This window comes from Lathyrus oleraceus, chromosome 1 (genome assembly GCF_024323335.1).
Source record: "Lathyrus oleraceus cultivar Zhongwan6 chromosome 1, CAAS_Psat_ZW6_1.0, whole genome shotgun sequence".
NCBI classification, from domain to species: domain Eukaryota; kingdom Viridiplantae; phylum Streptophyta; class Magnoliopsida; order Fabales; family Fabaceae; genus Lathyrus; species Lathyrus oleraceus.
In genome coordinates, this window is record NC_066579.1 from 191221487 (window position 1) to 191242665 (window position 21179).

Consider the following 21179-nt stretch of genomic DNA (forward strand, 5'->3'; position numbering starts at 1 on the left):
GATTATCTGTCTGAACCTCCGATTTTGTCTCTGCCTGTGGAAGGAAGACCTCTGATTATGTACTTAACAGTTCTTGAAGACTCGATGGGTTGTGTACTCGGTCAACAAGATGAATCAGGGAAGAAGGAGTTTGCTATCTACTACCTCAGTAAGAAGTTTACTGATTGTGAGTCTCGGTACTCTACGCTTGAGAAGACGTGCTGTGCTTTGGCTTGGGCTGCTAAGCGTTTGCGCCAGTACATGATAAATCATACAACTTGGTTGATATCCAGAATGGATCCGATTAAGTATATCTTCGAAAAGCCTGCTTTAACTGGGAGGATTGCCCGTTGGCAGATGTTGTTATCTGAGTATGATATTGAGTATCGAGCTCAGAAAGCTATCAAAGGTAGTATCTTGGCTGACCATCTAGCGCACCAGCCAATTGAAGATCATCAGTCTGTTCAGTATGACTTCCCTGACGAGGAAATTCTGTATTTGAAAATGAAAGATTGCGATGAGCCTACACTTGATGAAGGTCCAGAACCTGGTTCCAGATGGACGATGGTGTTTGATGGCGCTGTTAATCAATATGGGAATGGAATTGGGGCAGTGATCATTACTCCTCAAGGTTCACACATTCCGTTTACAGCAAGGCTAACTTTCAAATGCACGAATAATATGGCGGAGTATGAAGCCTGTATTATGGGACTTGAAGAATGCATTGACTTGAGGATCAAATATCTTGATGTCTATGGTGATTCGGCCTTGGTTGTCAATCAGATCAAGGGAGAGTGGGAGACGAATCAACCTGGTCTCATCCCATACAGAGATTACGCAAGGAGAATTTCAACGTTCTTTACAGAAGTTGAGTTTTATCATATCCCTCGAGAGGATAATCGGATGGCAGATGCTCTTGCTACGCTTGCTTCCATGATTGTTGTCAGATGGTGGAATGATGTTCCCAATATTACTGTGATGCGCTTGGACAGACCAACTCACATATTTGCAATTGAAGACGTGAAAGATGACAAGCCTTGGTATTTTGATATCAAGAATTTCCTCCAGAACCAGGTCTACCCGCCTGGGGCATCTGTGAAAGATAGGAAAACTTTGAGAAGGTTGTCAGGCAGTTTCTACCTCAGTGGCGAAGTGCTGTATAAGAGAAATTTTGATATGGTTTTGCTCAGATGCGTGGATAGACACGAAGCAAACCTGTTGATGACTGAGGTCCATGAGGGTTCATTTGGTACTCATTCCAATGGACATGCCATGGCTAAGAAGATGCTGAGAGCAGGCTACTATTGGCTGACAATGGAGTCTGACTGTTGCAAGTATGTGAAGAAATGTCACAAGTGTCAAACTTATGCGGATAAGATTCATATTCCTCCGACACTCCTAAATGTGATTTCATCACCATGGCCTTTCTCTATGTGGGGAATCGACATGATCGGCATGATTGAGCCGAAAGCGTCCAATGGACATCGGTTTATTCTCGTAGCAATTGATTACTTCACCAAATGGGTTGAAGCCGCTTCGTATGCGAATGTAACCAGACAGGTGGTTGTGAAGTTTATCAAGAACCAGCTGATTTGCCGTTATGGTGTGCCAGAGAGGATCATTACTGATAATGGATCCAATCTGAATAACAAGATGATGGATGAGTTGTGCGCTGCATTCAAGATTGCACACCATAACTCCTCTCCCTACAGACCTAAGATGAATGGGGCTGTTGAAGCTGCTAATAAGAATATCAAGAGAATTATCCAGAAGATGACTGTCACGTACAAAGATTGGCATGAGATGCTGCCATTTGCTTTGCATGGATATCGTACGTCTGTACGCACTTCAACAGGGGCAACCCCTTTCTCTCTTGTTTATGGCGTGGAAGCCGTTCTCCCAGTAGAGGTGGAGATCCCATCAATGCGAGTCTTGATGGAAGCCAAGTTGACTGATGCTGAATGGATTCAGAGTCGTTATGACCAGTTGAATTTAATTGAAGAGAAGCGATTAACTGCCATGTGTCATGGTCAGCTATATCAGCAGAGAATGAAGAAAGCATTCGACAAGAAGGTCAAGCCTCGCGTGTTCCGAGAAGGTGACCTTGTGCTTAAGAAAGTCTTGTCTTTCGCGCCCGATTCCAGGGGCAAGTGGACTCCAAACTACGAGGGTCCATATGTTGTTAAGAGAGCCTTTTCAGGCGGTGCTTTAATGCTTACAACAATGGATGGGGAGGATTTCACTCGTCCTGTGAATTCAGATGCAGTCAAGAGATACTTTGCCTAAAAAAAAAAGTATATGCAAATGAAAAAAACAGAATAGCTCGCTAAGTTGAAAACCCGAAAGGGCGGCTTAGGCAAAAATGAGCGTCTCGGTGGAGAACCCGCAAGGGTAATCCAGGCAAAAATTAGAGACTTGAAAAAAGAGATATATTTGCATCCCGCTAGATTGAGTACCTCACCCTGGGGCAATCTAGGCAAAAATTAGGGATTTGGCAAGTAACTGCATCCTGACAAGACTTTCTGTTCAGCAGTCGTCATTTCGTCAGAAGATTCTCGACTCGTCGTCAACTGAAGCTTCGGATACATCGAGATTCAAATTGGTAGAGAAAGGATCATTATGTTCAATGTAGCCCTCTTCCAATATATATCACTGATTTCAAATTTGTACAGATCTATGGAGTCTTGCCATTTGCAGACTACCATTCCATCAAATCAATTTGAGCTTTTTATCCAATTATTTGCACTCTTATTTGTTTCGATTCAACAAATGTTTTGCATGTCTTAAATTGATAAAAATGTCATTGTTTTAAACAAATCAAATTTTTCAAAATTTTTGTTTTAAACAAAGTGAACGTTCACATGATTGAAAGGATACTCAAGAATATCTCAGTGCTCTCCCGAGGGTGGCATGATTCCCAACAGGTAAGACATTTGTTCATATTCCTGGTTTGGTGGTATCTTCTTTCTTCAGATCTTTGTTGGGGTTGTTCCTCAAACAAAGTTGTTGTTGGGGTTGTTCCCCAGTATAGTCACAAGCAGAGTGTTGTTGAAGACTTCGTTTCTTCCAGCAGCAGTTTTCGCCAGCATGGTTGTTTCCTTGTAGAAGTTTCGGCGGTTGATGGTTTGTCATCTTGGTGCCCCGTCACTTTCTCCAGTGGGTCGTCTGCCCCAGACTTTATTTGTCTCCTCAGCACAGTCATGAGTATAGCCATTGATTGGTATTCCCCTCCGAGTCGTGAGTATAGCCATTGATTGGTATTCCTCAGCACAGTCATGAGTAGAGCTGTTATTGATATCCCCATCGGAATCGCGAGTAGAGTTGTTGTCACTCTTCCCAGTGCAGTTGCCAGCGGAATTGTCTGTTTTCTCAGCACGATCGCTTTCTTTTTAAGGACCCGGTAAGTCAGTGGTTTGATACCCGGTACTTTACCCTTCCCCCCGCGAAGTCGTCTGCGGAATTGTTGCTATCTCTCCATCAGAGTTTTTCTCTTCAGCAGAGCGGGATTTATTTTCCTACTCAGTGGTTGATTCGGGTTGATATCCCAGTATTTCAACCATCTTTTCCTCAGCGTAGTCTGCAGAATGTTTGTTATGGCAGTTTTGCCTGTTGAATGCTCCCTCAATCCCCAATATGGTTGGATGATGGCTTTAGCCTTCAGAGAACGGATTGATTTCCTGACTGTTTGTGATCCCACAGTAGAGTGGCTTGTATTGCAGAATCTACCTGTTGTGATCAGTTTGCTTTGTATATTCTCCCCAAGTGGAGTGGTTCGTTGCAGAACCTACTTGTTTGATCTGTCCTCCCTCAGTGGTTTGTTCCCCAAGAGAGTAGCCGACAGTTTTCCCCAGTGGAGTTGCTTATGCAGTTAGACTCTATTTGGATGATATCATTCTCTCAGTGGGTTATTCCCCAGTGGAGTTTTGTGGAGTTGCTTCTACAGCAGTTTGTGTTTGTACAACGCACTTTTTGTTTCTCAGTTAACACTGGGATCCCCTGCAGATATCTTGGGTTTTTCTCTTGTTCCCCTACAGATTCGTCTTGGTGGCTGCTCCGCCCGTTGTGACTTTCTGTACCCTGATTGGGTTGTTTCCTGATATCTCTAATCCTCTGCTTCTTCAGCAGTACCTGCAGATCTTTGCTTGACAGCATGTAGATCTCTGCAGATTGGCTCTCCAGCTGGTTTTTCCCCTGGAAGTATAATACCGGACGTTTAATTCCTGAACCTGTTTGTGTTAGAAATGTCTGTTTTGTCAGCATTCATCAAACATAAATCACGCATATTCATGCATATTCATAAACATTCAGATATTCATGTTGCATTTCTCGCCATATATCTTTTGTTTGTTGTGTTCCCTGCTTTTGGGTGATATAGATCTCTTTACAGATCTCCCCAAGCAGATGTCGGGTGTTAAAAATCTCTCCATATAGAGTCAGCCCATAAGCAGAAAATGTTGTCTTTCTTTCTGCAGTTCCCCACTGAGATATACCCTCGTGGATGACGGTTTCTTCCGTTTCCTCCCAACACATATATTGGGATGGATTTTCCTATTTGAGTTATATCCTCATTAGGACGTGTCTTGATTCAGTCCGTCTTTTCGGATCATTCCCGAATTGGCTATTTGTCAAATGTCTTGTGCTTCCCAGTGGGTTGTTCCCCAGCGGAGTAGTTTTTGGGCCTCTACCCTCATAACCGGTAGTTATAAGTCCTACTTTTCCTGGCTTTCTTGGCAGAATTTGTGGTTATACCCCTTTTATTCTCCAGCCAGAGTTTTGGTTTTCTACCTACTACCCGGTAGTTGTAAATCCTATTTTCCTGCTCTTCGGCAGTTTGTGGTTTGTTATAAACCCTATTTTGGTTTCCCGTGCGGATTTGTGATTTGTTCTATCCCCACGCGGAGTTTTTGGTCTTCTACCCCGTATTCGGTAGATGTAAACCCTAATTTTGTGGTTATCTTCATCTAGTCTTTGATGTTGATTTTCCTTTGCTTGGATAAGTTGCTCGGATCAGCACTTATATCCCCAGCAAGTCTTTTGCGGATAATTGCCGTATGCTAGCAATTTTATCCCCAGTGGGTCCTTTCACCGTTTGCTAGTGATTTGTTCCCCGGATCATTGGTTGTATACCAATGTATCCCCAGCTAGTCCCTGTGGATAATTGCCGGATGCTTGCAATTTATCCTCAGCAGATCGCCTTTCATTTACCCTTTTTGTTGGTAATGTCTGTTGCTCCCTTTGATTGGTCATCATTATATACCTAGTTTGGTATCCCGATGCCTTTCTTTCCGGTTGATTTATCCTTTATTAACCCAGTAACCGGTTGTGGATAATCTTCCATGCGAGTATATTATTCACGGTCTGCCGGTAATGAATAATATGTCTCATGCACTCTTCAGTCGAAGCCTTTTGTGTTTCCCCAGTCGAGTAAGATTCGTTATTTCCCTTTGCGGAGTCGAATATTTCTTGTTGTTGGATAATTGCCGGATGCTTGCAATTTATCCCTTTGAGTTGTCTTTCGTTTACCCGGATGCTTGGTATCGATTGTCTCTCTATTGTGGTTAGTCACCTATTATATACCCAGTAACCGGTATCTCTGGTGTCTTTTCCTTTCGAGTATATTATTCACGGTCTGCCGGTAATGAATAATATATCTCATGCGCTCTTTAGTTGGAATCCTTTGTTGATTTTCCCCAGCTGAGCAAGATTCGTATTCTTTGTAGAATCGAATGTCCATCCTTTAACCAGTTTGCGTTTTGGATGATGAGTGTTTTGGAACACACACCAATTCACGTTTTTGTCCATCCTTTTAACAAGTCTGCTGTTCTAGCTTTCTTCAGGGTGATGAGTGTTTTGGAACACACACCAATTCACGTTTTTTTGTCCATCCTTTTAACAAGTCTGCTGTTCTAGCTTTCTTCAGGGTGATGAGTGTTTTGGAACACACACCAATTCACGTTTTTGTCCATCCTTTTAACAAGTCTGCTGTTCTAGCTTTCTTCAGGGTGATGAGTGTTTTGGAACACACACCAATTCACGTTTTTTTGTCCATCCTTTTAACAAGTCTGCTGTTCTAGCTTTCTTCAAGGTGATGAGTGTTTTGGAACACACACCAATTCACGTTTTTGTCCATCCTTTTAACAAGTCTGTTGTTCTAGCTTTCTTCAGGGTGATGAGTGTTTTGGAACACACACCAATTCACGTTTTTTTGTCCATCCTTTTAACAAGTCTGCTGTTCTAGCTTTCTTCAGGGTGATGAGTGTTTTGGAACACACACCAATTCACGTTTTTTTGTCCATCCTTTTAACAAGTCTGCTGTTCTAGCTTTCTTCAGGGTGATGAGTGTTTTGGAACACACACCAATTCACGTTTTTTTGTCCATCCTTAAACAAATCTGCTGTTCTAGCTTTCTTCAGGGTGATGAGTGTTTTGGAACACACACCAATTCACGTTTTTGTCCATCCTTCAAACAAGTTTGTTTTCGCTCTCTTCAGGATGATGAGTGTCTTGGAACACAAACCAATTCACGATTTCGGATTTTATCCTATAAACAACCCAGTAACCGGTTCAGGATAATTTTCCATGCGAGGTTATTATTCACGTTTTGACGGCTATGAATAATATATCTCATGCACTCTCTTGTCGAACACTTTGTTTGTTTCCCCAACTGAGTAAGATTTGCATTCTTTACAGAATCAAATATCCATCCTTTAAACAAGTTTGCTTTTCTAGCTTTCTTCAGGATGATGAGTGTTTTGGAACACACACCAATTCACGTCTTTGGTCGGTCACCTGTTACATACCTACAACCCGGTATCCTTGGTGTTCCTTCCTGTTTTTTTTTGTTACCCTTATACCGGTAACACCTCATTTTCTTTGGTGCTTCCTCAGTGAAGTTTTCTTTTTGCTTCTCCCCAGGAGTCAGCTTGTGTCTCTCCAATGGATTTATTTTCCTTTGAAATTTTTTATCTTTTCCCCAGTGTGAGTCCTTCACTCCCCAGTGAGTTCTCCAGTCTGTTTCCTGTTTTTTCTAATCGGAGTCGTGTCTTGTTCACGTTGTGTCAGTTTTGTTTTTCCCCAACTAGAGTCTTGTCAGAGTCTCTGTTCCTGGTGAGTGTATTACTCCGATGGATCGTCTTTTATTCTGTGTGAATCATTTTCCTCACAAAATTTGTGTCTTTTGCATGCATACATTTGCATCATGAGGTCTCTTAGGGACCAAAATTTGTCTCATTATTGTTATTTAAGCCCATTCTACCGCGTCGAGATGAAGATTTCTAAACTTCACTTCTCCGGCTAGAATGACCTTAAATAGGGGCATCTGTAAGACCCCAATTTTGGCCCTAAGATCCCTCATGGCCCATATCATATCATATCATGGCCTCAAGGATCATTGCATGCTATGGTTTCCCTCCTAGTGGGTAGGTTGCCTTGTGAGTGTGATTCCTGATCACCAAACATGTCTTGCATTTGTATATCTTTGCTTTTCATATGTTTACTAACCAAAAAGTACAAAAATATTGTCATCTAACCATGTTACTTGCGGCTGAAGCAATCATCAGCAATTAGGTCAAAGACAGTCAACAGTCAGTCAAAGCAATGGATGGTGGCCATTCTTGCAGAATTTGGGCACCATGATCAATAATCAAAAGTTCATATAACTTGGGACATCATTGGATTCAAAATATCAAGGAATTAGGGTTTGGAATTCATCAGAAGTAGTTCAATCATGCAAAACCCTAGAAAAGTCAACAGGAAGTCAAGCTTGGTCAACTGTGGATTTAATCAGTGATTTGATGGATAGAATTGATTTGAAGGAGCTCATTCATGTCCATACAAGCTTCATATATCATGTCAAACCTCATCATGGAAGAAAATCAAGTAAAACAGAAAATTTCCAGAAATAGAAAGTGGACCTGTAATTTTAACTGCCAAAAATGGAAACTTCTTGATCCTCAACTTGCATCATGATACAAGCTCCAAATGAATTTTTGCCCAACATGAAAGTTGAAGATCTTGTTCTCCCATTTTCAAAAAGTCCAAGAACTCTCAAATCCCATGAATGGTTGTCAAGATATGATCAATTCATTTTCAAAAATTTGTGAACTTCAAAGAGCCATATCTCATGAACCACAAGGCCAAATTTGATGGGGTTTTTTCCTACAAGCTCCATTTGTCCCCCTCTTTCCAAAAATGCACTCATCATGTACCAAAACCTCACCATGCAAAATGGCATTTTTTGACTTGACTTTATTCATTTCAAGTGTGTGAAAATGTTGACTTTTTGAATTAAGGGTTTTCACACCATTTGGCCAATTGGGAAGTGTTTGGAATGTCATTTGCAATTTATCCAAGGCCCAATTCATGCAGAACCATGCACCTCCATGTCCATTTGTCCAAAATTAGCAATTGGCAATTTCACTTCATTTAACATAAACAAGCTTAGCACATGATTAAGCAATGCTAAACAGACATATATAAACCATTTCCTGTCATTTCTAAACCTAGCAGCAGCAGCCACACGCACAGAAAACTCTCACTCTCTCATTTTTCCATTTTTACACTCTTGGTTTTTCTGCTCAAGAACTCAAAAACCCTCGAGCCCTCTTGGTTATTCCATGATCTAACCAACATTTGAGAGCCATTTCAAGCATCACTCATCACCTGCACAGCCATTTTCGAGCCCTGTTTTTCCATGGACCAACAATGGCAACTTGAGATTTGAAGGATACCAAGCCTTGCTGAGTCAAATAGCTTCAAGCATCCATCATTATAAGGCATAAGGAAGATCTGTTTCGAGGCAAAACCTTCAAAAAACCACTGCTCCACACTTTTCTTCAAAATCAAGTAAGTGCTCGACCTTCTCCATTTGCCAAATTATGAGATGCTTTAGATAGGTCTTTAACTGCTGAATCCACTGCAACTTGTTTCATTCGAAATGGTTATGTCATTCATGAGAAATCTGGATTTCATTTTTTATGCTCAAACTTGTTCTAAGTCAATTTGCTTTGATGTTGTTGATTCAATGAAATCTATGTTTGGAATATGCATGCCTGATGTTTGCTGATGCCATTGATGTGCTTGCTATTGATTTCTGGGCGTTTTGAAAATTTCGATTTGATGAAGATGATGAAGCCATGCTGTTATGATAAACCCTAATTTCATGTTTGATAAACCCAGTTCACGTGGGCATGATGCTCTGGTTACTGTGCATTTCCATACTGGCCAATCAGAACATTTCGTTCTGCCCCCTTAAACGTTGCGTTTTGATAAGTGACACGCTTATTTACCAGATTGCCACTCGGTCAATTGGTTGACTCATTAAGCCATGTTCTTTTGTTCATGTTATGCCAAAATGATTACTCATCTTCTAAAATTCATTTCTCATTCATTTTAACTCCAAAAATCATGGAATTTTTTGCATCATGTGCATGAGGATGTCCACTATTTTATCATGATTTTTGCTGAATTTTTGGTTGGCTGGATTTTTTATGGTATTAGGTTTCTTGACATGTATGCACATTTGACACCTTTTACCAATTCTTTTGTGAAATGATGAGGATGTATCCAATGCCCCTGAAATGTTTTGTGGTTAATCTACACTCATTCATGCTTGTTTTGATGTAGAGTTTGTGCATTTATCATATGTGGTTTGTGATATATGAATTTTGGAAGTAGGGTGTGACAATTTGTGTCACACCATTGATATGCAAGTTCATGATTTTTGTTGACATGCTTCCTGACCTTCAATTAATGTGAAATTTTGCATGATCCTTCTATTATGTGTCTAGTTGACTTGTGAATTTTCCTGGAATTAATTATGCCATTTCCAAATTGTTTGAGATTTTATCCCCTGTTTGACCAAAATGTTGACTTGTGTGATACATCTTGCCAAATCCTTTGTGAAATTCTCATACCTTATTGGATGATCATGAAATTTTACATGTGCATACTAGACATCTTGAGCTTTTCATTGGTGTTGATACCATTCATTTCTCATCTGTTTTCATTTTGTTATGATTTTTTGAAGTTGACCCATGAATGTTTGACTTCTTTGGGCATGATTAAAATTGTCTTGACTTCCTGATTTTAATTGACTATCTTCCCATGATCCAAATGAGCTGAAATTTTATATGCATGCTATGTTATGGATTGTGATTGAGCCTGAATTATTTTGTGATTTTTGGAATTGATTATGTTTGAGTTTGAGCCAAGTCTTGCTGTTGACCTCTATGTGCTCCCTTTTGCCATGTTTTGACTTCTTTGGTCTATAAAATGATGATATGCATGTGGGACCAATTGAGTTTGCTTCTTAAATGTTTAAACTTGACTTTGGTTGACTTTCATTTGCTGTTTTGACTTTTATCATTTATTTTTGACCCTAGGTTTGTCCTAGTGGTCTTTTGGGCTTATGATTGAGTTCATGTTTCAGGTTAAGCAACAATGCCTCAAAGATCATACAAATTTGATTGAGCTTGATTATATATCATGTGCTAACCTTTGTTTTGTAGGTGGTATGATTCATATTATTTGTGCCTTGTGCTTTGCACATTTGCTTATCTGTTTTGACTGTCTTCATTTTGCTTTGACTGTTGAACTGTGTACTGATCTGTTTGACTATTTCAGGTACCATTAGTTGCTTAGTTCTTTTGAACTTGCTTTGCTTTGCTATTTAGCAATTTGCATTGAGGTAATCCCTCTTTCTTCATGTAGTCTGGAGACCCGGCCTGTTATTTGGCCGGGCAAACTGTCTGAAGTCCTCCTTAAGAGGCAATGCTTGTGTGTGTTTATATTTGTCCCAAGCAGGAAAAGTCCTTCAAATAAGGCAATTGGTAGATCAAAGGGATAAGCAACCTATCCCCTACTATTCAGTGAGTCTTCTCCTTGCTCCCATTACATGGTTGTAGCATTGAGATAAAAACCCAAGATCAATCGAGTCAATAATGTGGAGAGAGTTCCTACTTTCTGAACTCCCACACTTTCTGAAATGCTCTCCCTGATCAGGGATAAGAGCAATGAGGCACACCCCTCATCTCCTTTCATCTGCTTCACCTTAGCCCCTCAATGGCAAGGTTAAGAGCAACTTTTGACCCTATTCCAGTTGGCCCCAGTGCCTAACCCTCTTGTATGAGCCTCCTTGTTTGGATATAGAGTGTGCTGTTTGTTATTCATTGATTGATTGATTACTTCATATGCACATGTTTGCTTGTATGCCCCATGCATTTATCATCATCATTAATTGCTCATCAATGCACAATCATCTCATTTGTCTTTGTGATATTGTCATTTGTTGTTTGCCCATTGAGGACAATTGTAAGACCATCCATTGGCCATTGCTCCCATGATATGGAAGTGAGTATAAGACCATCACCTTGGCCACTCATCTCATCTTTGCTTGATACTTTGTTTGATTGTATGTGAGGAGGCAATTGTAAGTCCCTGTAAGTTGGCATTTGCTGTCCTATGATCACATGTTGCTTTGTTTGTTTGTATGTGAGGATACAACTGTAAGTCCCTGCAAGTTGGCATTTGTATTCCTAGGACCATACTGTGGAGGTTAGAGTAAGCCCAGACAGATTGGCATCTGACATCCATGTTTTGCTTCTGTTTGTTTATATGTGAGGTTGCAATTATAAGTCCCTGTAAGTTGGCATTTGCTTTCCTGTGATCATTTGTTGCTTTTGTTCTTGTATGTGAGGATCCATTATAAGTCCTTGTAATGTGGCATTGGTTTTCCTATGAGCATATGTGGAGTTAACCTAAGTCCAGATAGATTGGCAGTTGACTTCCATATTTCATCTTCGTTTTCTTCCGAGGAGATTAGTGTAAGTCCATTGAGTGGCATCTGATATCCATTTCTGTTTTAGGAGACTGGTGTAAATCCATCTATTGGTATCCGGTATCCACCGTTTATTTCTTTGTTTGAGGAGATTAGTGTAAGACCATTGAGTGGCATCTGATATCCAGTTTTATTTTAGGAGATTGGTATAAGCCCAGTGATTGGCATCCGATATCCGCTTTTACTTTCTTGTTTGTTTGTTATTATCCATTGCTCATTCCAAAGGACACACTTGAATCATCTTCTATATGATCTCAGGAAGTGAACCTTCTAAGAAGTTTTACAATCCATCCCCATCCATTCATCCTCATTATGTCCTAGACTTTTTCACACTTTGATTTCAAACTTGACATAGATATTGTGCAAACTTCTTCATGTTTTTCTAACTAAAAACCTGGACCCAAGTCCTTGACTTTTTTTCAAACCCCATTTCATAACACTTCTCTCAAATCAATCTTAATCATACTTTGACTTCACTTTCATAATCACAATCAATTAATTTCACCCATTCACTTGTTTTGGCTTTGTCCATTGTTAATCTTTTCATGCATTAGCCATAGGTTTCAATTATCATTGTGGTTGATGTAAATCTTGCCTATCCTTAGTGAGTCGACAGTAAGACTTCCGTACTGAAAACAGGGCTAACCCCTCTAGTACGTCGAAGCTATCCTCGCATGGTGGATGTTGGTCTTGGTCGAGTTTTCTCCCATTGATAATGAAAAGCCTCAGTGCTTGTGTTTAAAATTGAATCCACCAACTTTTGGAAATCTTTTAGCCGAACTACGGCGTTTTGATCCTTACCTTTGATGGAAGGTACGTAGGCAGCGGGTTCATCCGTTCAAACCCAATAAAAATTGTATATTCTTTTCTCATCATCCCAATCATGTTTGCACAATACTTATGTCATAAAAAATAACAATTTAATACAACAAGTGTGAAAAGGGCTCCCTAGGAGTACCTAGGACGTAGTGGGTGCCTAACACCTTCCCATTGCGTAATTTACCCCTTACCCAGACTCTCTGATCTTTTTATTAGTTTTCTACGTGTAAAACTTCTTAGGCTTTTGTTCGCTTTTTAGCCAATCCTTTGGATAAATAAAAGTGCGGTGGCGACTCGAAAATTTCATTGTATGCTTTGCTTATGGTTTAATCAATAAATCATATAGCGACGAATACACCGCTACAACGGCACCTGCACAAGAGATCATTAGATAAAAACGTGCCCCAGGCGTGCCAACATTTCAACACCTAGATCACTCAAACTTCCGAATAAGATTTCCAGATTCCAATCTTATAAGCATGCATCAAAAGGGACCTCTATGTTTCAAAATGCAAATATTCTTTATCAAACCAAACGGATGTTTTTGCAATCAAAGCGGTAATGAAAACAAAAAACAAAATTTATTTGACTGAACATGCATTGTATTGATTGAAACAAAAAGGTGGCTCAGAACCGAGCAACACACAGGAAGCAATCCCTAGAAAGAGGTGATTGCGCACAAAAGGAAAAATCTATCCTAATGGCAATGTGAAACCGTGATCTCATCGAGTTCCAACTCGGTTACACCCCATATGTCCTCAAGACTTTCCGCGCTTTCTGTCTTCTGAACAAGACGCTTCCAATCGATCTCTGTCGGGGATTATCCAGGTCGTATCCAGATCTCAAACGATTATGGTAGACGCAGTTGTTCGTTTCAATCCCTCTTTTTCCTGGACCGCCCTTTCGGGTTTTCAGTCCACCGGGATACCCTTTTTTGCCCAAGTTGCCCTTGTGGGGTTTTCAAATTGCCGGGGGTACAGTTTTTTTTCTCTTTATCCCTAATTTTTGCCCGAACCTTTTCCTTTTCTTTTTGGTTCGCCGGGATGCCCTTTTTTGCCTGGACTCTTTTATTCTTTTTGTCCAGCGGGTCAATTTCGTATGAAGTATCTTTTAACTGCGTCCGCATTCACAAGGGATGGAGAATCCTCGTCATCCATGGTCGTCAACAACAAGGCTCCACCAGAGAAAACCTTCTTGACCACGAATGAACCTTCATCATTGTGTGTCCATTTGCCCCTACGATCGTTGAGGAGGAAGGATCCTTTTCAATACCAGCTCTCCCACATGGTACGCACGAGGTCGCACTTTTCAGTCAACCACACGCTTCATTCACTGGGTACAACTGCCCCAAGACAAGTAGCTGCCAGCCTCTTTTACTCAGTCAGGCTCAACGCGTCATACCGAGTCCTTATCCACTCAACCTTTTCTAATTTCTCATCCATCAGGACTCTCCACAATGGGATCTAGACTTCAGTAGGTAATACCACTTCTATCCCATACACGAGCGAGCGAGGCGTTGCCCCAGTAGACGTACGCACTGAAGATCGATACCCAGGATACAAGCTTCGTACTCAGCCACCATTGTTGGTGCATTCAAATGTTATCCGGGCAACAAAAGGAATGTGGGATCTTTTCGGCGTAACCAAAACGGCACTAACTCATCCACATTAACCCCATCAAACATCAGAATCCGTTCGGATTCAGGGTCAGGCCCCTCCTCCGGGACCGGTTCCTCACAATCTTTCGATTTGAGCACCTTGAGATATCCTCATCAGGGAACTCGAACTTCCTTGGTTGATAATCCTCAATGGGTCGCGGGGCGATGTAATCGGACAATACACTCCCCTCGATTGCTTTCTGAGAGGTATACTGAATATCGTATTCAATCAAAATCATTTGCCCTCTCGCAACCCGTCCGGTCAATGCTAGCTTCTCAAACACATACTTGATCGGATCCATCTTGGAAATCCACAAAGTGGTATGAACCAGCATATACTGTCTCAGTCGGCGAGCAGCCTATGCCAAAGTACAACAAGTTTTCTCGAGCAGTGAATGTATTGTTTCACAGTCGATAAACTTTTTGCTAAGGTAAATTGCATGCTCTTTTCGACCAGACTCGTCATGCTGACACAATACGCACCTCATAGACACCTCGAGGGCTGTCAAGTACAGAATTAACGACCGTCTCTCCATATGAGGCATCAGAATCAGAGGTTCCTGCAACTTATTCTTTTATCTTTCAATGCCCCTTGGCAATCATTTATCCACCTGACCGTTTGCTCCCTTTTTTTTTACTGGGTTCCCACGTGGCTATCAGATGAGATATGAACCGTGAAATGCAATTCAATCTATCTAAGAAATCACGATCCTTCTTTTGTTTTCGGTTCAGGCATTTTTGTATTGCTTTTTTCTTTTTTTTTTCATTTTTTTAGCAGGATCGACCTCGATTCCTCTTATCCGCTCACAATAAACCTCAGCATTTTACCGGACAACACTCCACAAGTGCACTGATTCGGACTCAACCTCAGTCTGAGTTATCTTGATCCAGTCAAACAACTTGGCCAGATCCACCAGATGCCCCTCTTCTGCTTGGGACTTTTGTTATCATGTCATCAACACAACATTTGATTCCATGATGAGTCATATCATGAAACAAAGTCACAATGACTCTTTGATACATGGCACGGGCGTTTTGCTTCACTAGAGGACAATCTTCTCTCAATGGTAGCTTGTGCACAACGACATCGGTATCCGACCCTGGCATATCCTGATACGACTAGGCGAAGGTATCCACATGCTCTTTTAACAGTGCTACCATTCTGCTATTTATACTAGCCCCTGAAGCGGCCCCAACTTTCACTTCCTTTCTGACCTCGGCGGTACCTGGAATAACAATCTTGAATTGCTCCTCGTGCGGTTGAATCACCTTCTCCTCTTATTTCAACAACCTGGCTAATTCCAGCAGATCACAATCTTCTTCGCCTTCTTCTTCGGCATGATAGATCGGATTGTCGAAGTCATACAGAGGTGTAACCGAATTGTTATCAATGAGATCAGGAGGATAGTCACTTTTGAGGTCGGAACAAGGCAGATCAAAAGGAAAGAAAAATGAAAATAAACATTGCCATTTTTTTTATTTTTTTATTTTTAAACTGCAAAAATAAATGAAAGACAGGGAACACCGCTTTTAATCACAAAAACATCCATTTATTAATGATGCAAAATGTTGCACAATGAAACACATGAGATGGCCCTTACAATGGACCATTACGTTTCGGGCAAAACGTATGGTTTTCATGCAAACAGAATTGAAAAACAGAAATACTACTCTTCATGATGAGTGACAGTGATGATCTTTGAGGCCTTCCAGTTCCCTAGTACGCACGATTTTATCCACGAGTCAAGCTCGCCGTCACTGTTAATCTCTTCACCCATTGTACAGGCGTGACCAGGATCCAGCATTCCTGCACTGATGAATGTGAACGGTGGACGACGTCCTCTGTTTTGTCTAGCCGAGTCTTGATCTGGCTGATAGCCAATCCCGAACATATCCGCTTTCACCACAATGTCTATGATCTTTCCCCAGCCTAGGGCTTCTCCGTTCTTCACCACTTCCATGGCCTGTTTGTAAGAAGAAATGGACAGCTTCTTCTCTTTCTCAGCAACAACGGCTTTCTCCCCCTTGACGGTTTCAACTGCCTGACTTAGTGTTTCGAATTTTTCACCATCCATTTCTACTCCCATCATTCTCTGGATTGTTTCCCCCATCACTACACACCCGTTTGTGGCAACGGCCGCACAACAGTGATCAACACTAGGGAATGCTCCACTCTTCACCAGATGTTTCGGGACCACAGACATTGGAGTTTTAAACTGATCCCCATCAGTTACCTCTATTCCTCTCTTGTCCTTTGACATCACCTTCACCTCTACAGGACCCTGCATCGACACGGGGTTAGCACTATCATTCAGTATCTGCGCCAAACTAATGGCCTTAGAATCCACCATATCTTGGACGACATGCTTAAAAGCTCTACAACCCTCAATGTTGTGTCTGGGTGCCCCAGAATGGAACTCGCACTTCGCATTCTCATCTTAGTTTGCAGGCCTCTGACGCAGTTCTACAGGAACCAATATCCTCGGCCAAACTAACCCAAGATCCTTCAACCTCTTGAACAGAAGGGTATAAGTCACGGGTGACTTATCAAACTGACGATCCGTCCCCTTCTTCACTTGGCTCTTAGCTTTCTGTGCTTTCCGTTGAGGTGGCGGTGGTTGTTGTACAGATGGATTACCAACAGGAGTGGTTACTGTGGCAGCATAAGGGTGGTAGCGATCCTTACCGTGTTCCTTTCGGGCAGACACACCACCTGATTCAACCTCCTTCTCGGGTTGACCATTGCCAGAGGGCTTCTCTACTATGGATGACGGAACCTTTCCCTGAGCTTTCTCCTTTATCATCCAGCTTTCAATCCTCTCCAACCTCTCAGCAATCGCTTTCTGCCCCAAGGCAAGCCCTTGCACGACTTTGAACAACTCCCCCATCATCTCTTTCAATTCGAGAATGTCAGCGTTGGGTGGATCCATCAGCTTGGATTTCTGAACGGAAGAGCTATGCGCACCGGTTAGATACTGACACCTACAAAACAGACAACAGGTTAATATGACTCACACATGCAATGTCTATCCGTACTAGGAATATTCTGTCCTTTGATTCTAGCTTCATTGAGACGGATAATATTTCATCAACAACATTCTGACATCCGGATGTCTCTCGACCAGAATCTTAATCAAAAAATGGACCCTGAGTACGGGTAGACATGGGTTAAATGCAGATGAATGCGAAATGGGAATGATGCAAATGCATGCAGGCAGGTCACTGTGCCATCTTCCAAGTCAACTGAGGATCAACTGTACTGGACCGGTCTCTGAACTGATTACAATCATCTGAGGGCCCGAGTAACCATAAATCCAACTTGGGGAGTTCCGAAATAAACGGAACCGGGGAATATATCACCGTCATCACAAGAGATCCACTAAACGGATGACAACCAGATCCTCTGAACAAGTATCTTCAAATTCAACCCGGGGATCCGAAATAAACGGAACCCGCTGATAAATATCACGGACAGAACTCCGGCATCAGAGATAGATATCCATAAGTCCATCTGAACCATAGTCACCATCAGTACCTGCAAATGATTCATTCCCTCCCCACTCACGGGTGTCATCTAGGTCAGGGTAAGGTCAAGAGAAACGCAGGATAAACAACCCTTTCATAGAATATCATCATGTACACACCCGATGTATGCACCGATAATACCCCATCAGAGTCTGAACTGCTCGTGATATCATGTTCCGCTAAGTGGCGCAATACCACCCGCTTCCCATGAATCACTCTATTCCTAGGTGTCCTAGAGTTCACTCATAGCCTGGGTATTGGGCCTTTTACCTCTTGTAACTCCCACCCCAACAGAGAAACAGACAACCAGTCAGCACAGATGAAAATATGATGCATGCAAACATAAATGCAAACATAAATGCAAACATAAATAAATGAATGCAATAAATGAAACAGCAAAAGCAACCAAACCCTATCCTAGAGAGCGCTAGGAGAGACTCGCTTAGGGAAGATGGACCAGCAAGAGGTCAACTTCTCAATAATCCCCAGCAGAGTCGCCAGCTGTCGCATTACGCGAAAAACCGGCGGGAAAATGAAACAACAGAGCCGCCACCGTGCATTATTTATCCCAAAAGAGGGAAAGGAAACGCTCGAAGTAAACCTGGAAAAGACATGGTCTCGCGACCAGAGAGAGATGGGATCGGGAGTCGGTTATGCGAAGGGAAGGTATTAGCACCCCTACGCATCCGTCGTACTCGACGGGATCCACGCACAAAAGAAAGGATAAGGTTGCTAGAAAACTGCTCAAACACTGCACAAGGCTGGAAGGAAACACAGAAAGACAAAACAAACAGGACTCGGCAGGATATCGCATCCTGGGCCTACGTAGTCTGTCAAACACAGACATCAGAGTCGACGTAGTTCGGAACGGGGGAAACGTGCTCGCTAGGATGTCGCATCCTATGCATACGTATCTTCTCTGACCGGAGAAGAATCAGAGCACTCGTAGCTCGGCTAACGCACGCCAAACAAAACCACACAGGAAACCGACTGCCAATCGCTGGACTTACGTCAGACTCCACACAAACACGCAAACATGGAAACCGAATGCCAATCGCTGGACTTACATCAGACTCCGAACCAACAAACACACACACAGGAAACCAACTGCCAATCACTGGACTTATGTCAGACTCCAACAAGCAAACAAGACACAGGAAACCAACTATCAATCGCTGGACTTATGTCAGACTCCAACACACACAAAGGGGTTGAAAAAGGAAAAGGGCGCCCGGAGATATCAGCTCATCTCCTGCCTACGTACCTCATCTGGTATGAGGATCAGGGCGACGTAGTTCCCCTACGCAGGGAAAGAACTTCTAACCTAACCAGAGACTGGGAAATGACAAACTAGAAGGGAGCCTGACTCGAGCCTAATAGTTATCATGTAATCCACAATGGCCCTAGGTTGAGGTTTCTATCTAACTTGCACAGGGAGCAAGCTATCCTAAACAGCACAGTCAAACACATACAAGCACAATAAACAATCACATACACTATATGCAAGCAATTGGGCTCATACAAGGCTAGGCTGCAAAAGCAAGCCAACTGGAATGGGGTGTGGTTAGCTCTTAACCCTAACATTGAGAGTTAGGGTGAAGCAGATGAAATAGGAAGTGAGGGTAAGACCTCACAGCTCTTATCCCTGACCTGGGAGAGCTTGACTCAAAATAGAAGGTGTGGGAGTTCAGAATGTAGGAACTCTTCTCCACAAGTGACTGACACAACATGATCTTGGGTTATTATCCACAATGCATCAACACAAGGTGTGTGAGCAAAGTGAATGACACACTGAGTAGTAGGAGATGGATTGCACATCTCTTTAATCTGCCAATTGCCTCCTAAGAGGTCTTTACCTGCTTGGCACAAAAGTAAACATTCACAAATATTGCCTCTTAAGGAGGGCTTCAGACAGGTGCCTGCCCACATAACAGGACAGGTCTTCCAGACTACATGAAGTCAGAAGAATTATACCTCAGTGGTTAAGCAACCAAGCAAATCAAATCAAGTTCAAATGAACTCTAAGCAACTTAGGTACCTGTGAAAAATCTAAACCAATCAGTTCAACTGTACAGACAAACCATCAACAGGCAATAACAAACAGACAGACAATTCACAATGTGCAAGCCATAAGGCACAACACAAATAAATTGGTATCAACCTACAAAACAACACAATATTAGCCAATCATCAACCAATTAATCAAACTCAAATGAATGAGCCACTCCAATCATGGCAATGTGCATCTGAACCTGAAATCCACAATCCAAATAGTGAGTCCAAACCACTAGGTCAAAGCCTAGGGTCAAAAGAGGGTCAAAAATTCAAAACAGAACATGAAATTTAACATGAATCATCTTCATTCAATTAGGAACGCATCTCAAAAAGTCCCACATCAAAATCATTAATCATATTCATTTCATGAACAAAACATGGCAAGGTATGCAAATGGTGACCACATGGAGACATCAGAAGAAACAAATGCACATCAAATCAAAAATGACTCAAATAATCTTAGCAAAATTCATGAGTAAACAAGACATATAACATGATCATCACACAAAAAATCAGAGGCATTGGACATCATTAGGCATGGCAATCACATAGCATAATTCAAACAATCACATGTGTGACACAAATTGTCACACCAAGTTAGCATGAGCATAAAACAGAGATGGATCATGGGAAAAATCTCAAACCAAAGCCAAAATATCACTTAACATGTCTAGAAATCACACACAAAATTTCAGAAGCATTGGATCATTTTTGAGCATTTTATGATGAATGGAACAAGGCAAGGTCAAACATACATACATGTGCAATCACCCTAGGACAAATCATTTTTTAAGCCAGGCACAACTTGCAATTTCATGATCATAAAAAAGTAGACAGAATGAGGATCATGATGCAAAAAATATGAGGGAAAGGTAGAAAAATATGAAGCATTTTGAAAAAAGCCTTTCAACCGGATTCGAACCATGTGCACATTTGAACTCCAAGCGCGCCAAATGCAAAACGACTGTGTTTTGCCTTAAAACCCTAAGCGCAACAGGAATCCGTTGCTGGATCATGGAAAACCGTGGCCTAAGCAATATTCGTAGCTAATTTGAATTACGCATGCAAATTCGTAGCAAATCTGCAGCCAAACCCTAGCGAAACCTGGAAACGTATGAAGCTCATGAAGATCATGAAGATCTTCATCTGGATTTTCCAGATTCTTACAAAAGTGTCCAGAAATGAATGAAACTTAGACCAATCAAACCGTCCTTCCACATACAACAAGGATCGAGCAAGGATTCGTGCAAAAACAACACAATCAAACCAAATCGAAGGAATCAAAAATCAACATCAAAACTTGAAATG